Source organism: Bactrocera dorsalis, chromosome 5 (genome assembly GCF_023373825.1).
Source record: "Bactrocera dorsalis isolate Fly_Bdor chromosome 5, ASM2337382v1, whole genome shotgun sequence".
Lineage (NCBI taxonomy): Eukaryota > Metazoa > Arthropoda > Insecta > Diptera > Tephritidae > Bactrocera > Bactrocera dorsalis.
Genome location: NC_064307.1, coordinates 53308246 through 53314245, shown reverse-complemented (window position 1 = coordinate 53314245; position 6000 = coordinate 53308246).

Here is a 6000-nt window from a genome sequence, read left to right as displayed (position 1 = left end):
ATCCGGGCTTATTTTTATTTTTGAGCATTTTTTTAGTTTTCATTTCTTCAATTAGTTATTATCTGATTTCGAAAACATGTAAAGAAATTTTTCACTGTTAAAATGCTTTGTGTAAGGGAATCCTCAACAGCCAAATTCAAAAGCCATAACACTTTCCGAATCGTTTTTATCATCGAATATGTATATATATATATATATATATATATATATGTATATTGTCTAGATAAAACGTGTGGTACCAGGTTTTCCTTTCCAAGCCTGTAATGAAATTGCGGAGAGAGCTCTTCTACAAATGCACGGTATGGTTTTTATTTAGCGTTTGGGTGTTTGTCTGATGTTGAAAACGTTTATTGTTGATAATTTGTGGCGTAGATTTCTTCATCAGATAAATGGGTTCTAGAAATCATTGTAATAGGTCGTCCGCTTTGAGAGACAACAACACCTATACCATGAGAAGAGACATCTTTTGTTAGTTCGAATGATTTGTCAATGTTAGGGAAGAGGAGAAACATATTCGGAGGCAATAATTCGTTTAATTCTATTAAAAGCATCAAATGTATTGGTATTTAGTTTTATTTCAACTTTCTTTGACCGATTAGCCTTAAGTTTTTATTCCATCTTTTTATACCGTAAAGCCCAAAATCTCAATACTTTGTTGGAAAAATTTAAATTCTTCCATTGACAGTCGCATGTTAGCGTTAAATAATTTGGTGAGGACTTTGTTAATATACCTGCTAGTGATCTCTAAGTCGTGATTTTTTCTTGCCCTACTGCTACGAGTATCATAGGGTATGGATAACTCCTAAAGTAGACCGGAAGGTTATTCACGGTTCTAATTGTGGGTACTATGTTTTTGTTATAGGGCTAAGCTTCATCAGGATCGGCAAATACTCTAGCACGAAGTTAAAAAATTTGTGTGATTTTATCTTTTATTGATTCTGAATAAATTTTGTCTTCTTTTGTAAGTTTATTAATATCGGGGCAACGATAATTTCTCTCGCCATCCAGTATTAATAGCGTCAAAAATTTTCAGAGTATTTAATATAAGAAAATTTGAGTTCTTCTAAAAAATATTAATCAGAGGTTAGGTCGATTGGTCTTGAAGAAAACAGAATGTTCCATAATGATTTATTAAGACTAGAATTAAAGATACGAAACATATCTTCGCGATATTTCTTGCAGAGAGACTCAATAAGTAGTTTTTTCTCACCATGAGTCATAGTAGTTTTATTTTTCAGCATAGGTAATTTTCATACGCTCTCAGCATAGTACTAGATAACCAATGACGATCCTTGATTAAACATTGAAAACTCTAGTTCGATCAAATAAAACGCTTTTTCGTCCGAATATGTGGAGTCTAGTCTCGCAATTATCGCATAAAAATTTAAAGCCGTCTCCAGGATACGTAATGCGCCTATCTATTAGTTAATTCGTCTATCTTTAATTGAAATTTCGGCCTATATGGTATGTAGTATGCACGGCAGAAATTAGCAAAGCTTGAATAGTTGTTGCTTCCATTGTTAAATTGGAGAACATATAATGAGATGTTTTCCTCTATATGTAGAATTAAATACAGCATTCATGCAGTTGATTTTTATACCCTGAACAGGGTATATTAAGTTTGCCACGAAGTTTGTAACACCCAGAAGGAAGCGTTGTAGACCCTATAAAGTATATACTTGTACATATTATATATAAATGGTCAGTACGTTGAGCTGAGTCGATTTAGCCATGTCCGTATGTCTGCCTGTCCGTCTGTATATGTACGAACTAGTGCCTCAGTTTTTAAAATATCGTTTTGAAATTTTGCAAACGTCATTTTCTTTTCAAGAAGCTGCTCATTTGTCGGAACTGCCGATATCGGACCACTATAACAAACACATACAAACTGAACGATCGGAATCATGTTCTTGTATGGAAAACGTTCACATTCGGCAATGTATCTTAACAAAAGTTGGCACAGGTTATTTTCTAAGATAATAATGTAATATACGAAGAAATTGTTTAGATCGTCTTACTATAGCATATAGCTGATATACAAACTGAACGACCGGAATCTAGTGCTGGTATGGAAAACTTTTGAATTTGACAAGATATGTTCACGAAATTTTGTAAAGATTATACTCTAAGGCAACAATGTAATCTCCAAAGAAATTGTTCAGATCGGTTTATGCTATGGGCATATAGCTGCCATACACACAGAATCATCGAAATTAAATGCTTGTAACTTCCTCATTTGACGATATATCTTCACCAAATTTGGTATGAGTTATTGTTCATAGAAATAATGTAATATCGAAATATCGGCTCACTATAGCATATAGTTACTTAAGGTAATAACATAATCTCCGAAAAAAATTTCAGCTCGGATTACTATAGCATATAGCTTCCATACAAACTGGACACATAGTTACTAAAACAAATGCACATTTGAAGGGTATATTAGCTTCGGTGTAGCCGAAGTTAACGTTTTTTCTTGTTTTCTTTTGGTTGGAGAAATATTTTAGAACAAATTTTTTTTCTATAGATTTTAGTTTTTGGTTAAATTGCCTAAGTCTCCCTACTTAGAGCGGTAGATGGTATGAATGAACAAATATTTTTTACAGATTATTAAAGGTGAATATTTTTCGCGTTGTGTCACATACTTTACTTATATTATTATTTAAACAAAAGGACCATGAAAAAATATTTATAATGTAGCACGAACATTTTTCTTTGACTTCACAAAATCTCATCGATTTATCTCCAGTAGTTTATGAGAAAATAATTTTACACTTTTATCGTGCTCTAAATTTCAGCCTTCAATAACTTTAACAAAAAAAAGAATTTTGACGAAATATTAATATCACGGAGTATACGTCTGGTCCCCTTCCAAAATCGGAGATTTTTCAAAATTTTTATGGACCACTTGACGTGGTTTGACCCACACTGAACGTAAGCAATTACAAAAGCCCCACGCATTGGTATTTGAAGTATTCAATAAAGGAAAATATATATTTACACATATGTATCTTACACACAAACTTGCACATACATATGTATATACGTCGTTAAAAAATTAAATTTAGAAAATGTATAAAAGGAAGAGCAGACTACAAATAAGTTCAAAATCAAAAATAAACTCTCACAAAATACAGGCCTATATCATATAAAGTATTGGACATCGTGTACACCACACAATAATCACGATCATCATCCGCATTGAAGATCCTCTAAATTAAAATAGAAATCAATATAAAACAAGTAAGGAAGGGCTAACTTCGGGTGTCACCGAACATTTTATTCTCTCGCATGATAAAGTGATAATCGAGATTTCATTATCCGTCATTTACATATTTTTTTATTTTGCTGTAAAATTAATCAGAATTAAATTCTGAGAGATTTACCGATATTTTCGGTAAAAAATTAGGTTAGGTTAGGTTAGGCACTGAGTTCTTCGTGTTCGATATCAGGGACCTTGAAAAGTTATAGTCCGATCACGACAATTTTTCCACAAGGGATACCTCAGCTCAAATACCGTATTTGTGTAAAGTTTTATTTCGCTACGATCATTGGTTCCTAATGTATATATTATACAGAGAACATCAGATGAATCAAAATAGTGTTATATTGGAAGAAGGCGTGGTTGTGAACCGATTTCACCCATATTTCGTACATGTCATCAGGGTGTCAAGAAAATATTATATACCGAATTTCATTGAAATCGGTAAAGTAGTTCCTGAGAAATGGTTTTTGGTCCATAATCATTTTTGAACTGTATATGGAAATGCCTGAAGGAAACGACTCTATAGAGTTTGGTTGACATAGCTATAGTAGTTTCCGAGATATGTACAAAAAACTTAGTAGGGGGCGGGGCCATGCCCACTTTTCCAAAAAAATTACTTCCAAATATGCTCCTCCCTAATGCGATCCTTTGTGCCAAATTTCACTTTAATATCTTTATTTATGGCTTAGTTATGACACTTTATAGGTTTTCGGTTTCCGCCATTTTGTGGGCGTGGCAGTTTGCCGATTTTGCCCATCTTCAAACTTAACCTTCTTATGGAGCCAAGAAATACGTGTACCAAGTATCATCATGATATCTCAATTTTTACTCAAGTTACAGCTTGCACGGACGGACGGACAGACAGACATCCGGATTTCATCTCTACTCGTCACCCTGATCACTTTGGTATATATAACCCTATATCTGATTCTTTTAGTTTTAGGACTTACGAACAACCGTTATGTGAACAAAACTATAATACTTTGTTGCGAGAGTATAAAAATGCATACATAAATAAATAAGAAACATCGTCTAAATCGAAGTGAATTCAACAAAGTGAAATTAGTATTTATTATGCTTATTTGACAATAAAATAGTAAACAATTCACATATTTTTTATATTAACCCGTCTGTTTTTTGCGATTTGTCTGTTAGGACACAAAACTTTGGTAAGTTGGTATCTTAAGCAGCAAGTATTTGGTTACTTTTGAAAATCAAAATTCGAATTTTTGAATAAATATAGGGGTCAATATATACATGTACTAAGTATATAGTAGTACATATCAAATAAGCGTAAGGAAAATTTAAATTTACTTATTTCACTTTGTTGAATGCACTTTTGGCTAAATTAGCTCTTCATATATCTTACAATAACAGTTTTCTTTTATTGTTCAAAAGAATTAATATGATAAATAATAGCAGTAAGAAAGATGTCGAAATGCGTGAGTACGAACAGCTTGATAAGCTGGCCGACAGGGGTAATGCTCGAAAATTCTACGAAAAAATGCAGGGGCCTACGGATTGCCGGCCGAGCTATTCAAACACGGCGGCGAAGAACTGATAAGGAGCATGCATCAGCTTATTTGCAAAATATGGTCGGATGAAAGCATGCCCAACGATTGGAATTTAAGTGTGCTATGCCCAATCCATAAAAAAGGAGACCCCACGATCTGCGCCAACTACCATGGGATAAGCCTCCTCAACATCGCGTATAAGGTTCTATCGAGCGTATTGGATGAAAGATTAAAGCCCACTGTCAACAAACTGATTGGACCTTATCAGTGTGGCTTCAGACCTGGTAAATCAACAACCGACCAGATATTCACCGCGCGCCAAATCTTGGAAAAGACCAATGGAAAGAGAATTGACACACACCTCCTCTTCGTCGATTTTAAAGCTGCTTTCGTCAGCAAAACTAATACGGCTGTATAAACTGACGTTGAGCAACACGAAAAGCTCCGTCAGGATCGGGAAGGACCTCTCCGAGCCGTTCGATACCAAACGAGGTTTCAGACAAGGCGACTCCCTATCGTGCGACCTTTTCAATCTGCTGCTGGAGAAAATTATTCGAGCTGCAGAACTTAATCGAGCAGGTACAATCTTTTATAAGAGTGTACAGCTGCTGGCGTATGCCGATGATATTGATATCATCGGTCTCAACACCCGCGCCGTTAGTTCTGCTTTCTCCAGACTGAACTAGGAAGCAACGCAAATGGGTCTAGCAGTGAACGAGGGCAAGACGAAATATCTCCTGTCATCAAACAAACAGTCGTCGCACTCGCGACTTGGCTCTCACGTCACTGTTGACAGTCATAACTTTGAAGTTGTAGATAATTTCGTCTATCTTGGAACCATCGTAAACAACACCAACAATGTCAGCCTGGAAATCCAACGCAGGATTACTCTTGCCAACAGGTGCTACCTCGGACTGAGTAGGCAATTGAAAAGCAAAGTCCTCTCTCGACGAACAAAAACCAAACTCTATAAGTCGCTCATAATTCCCGTCCTGCTATATGGTGCAGAGGCTTGGACGATGACAACAACCGATGAGTCGACGTTGCGAGTTTTCGAGAGAAAAGTTCTGCGAAAGATTTATGGTCCTTTGCGAGTTGGCCACGGCGAATATCGCATTCGATGGAACGATGAGCTGTACGTGATATACGACGACATTGACATAGTTCAGCGAATTAAAAGACAGCGGCTACGCTGGCTAGGTCATGTTGTCCGGATGGATG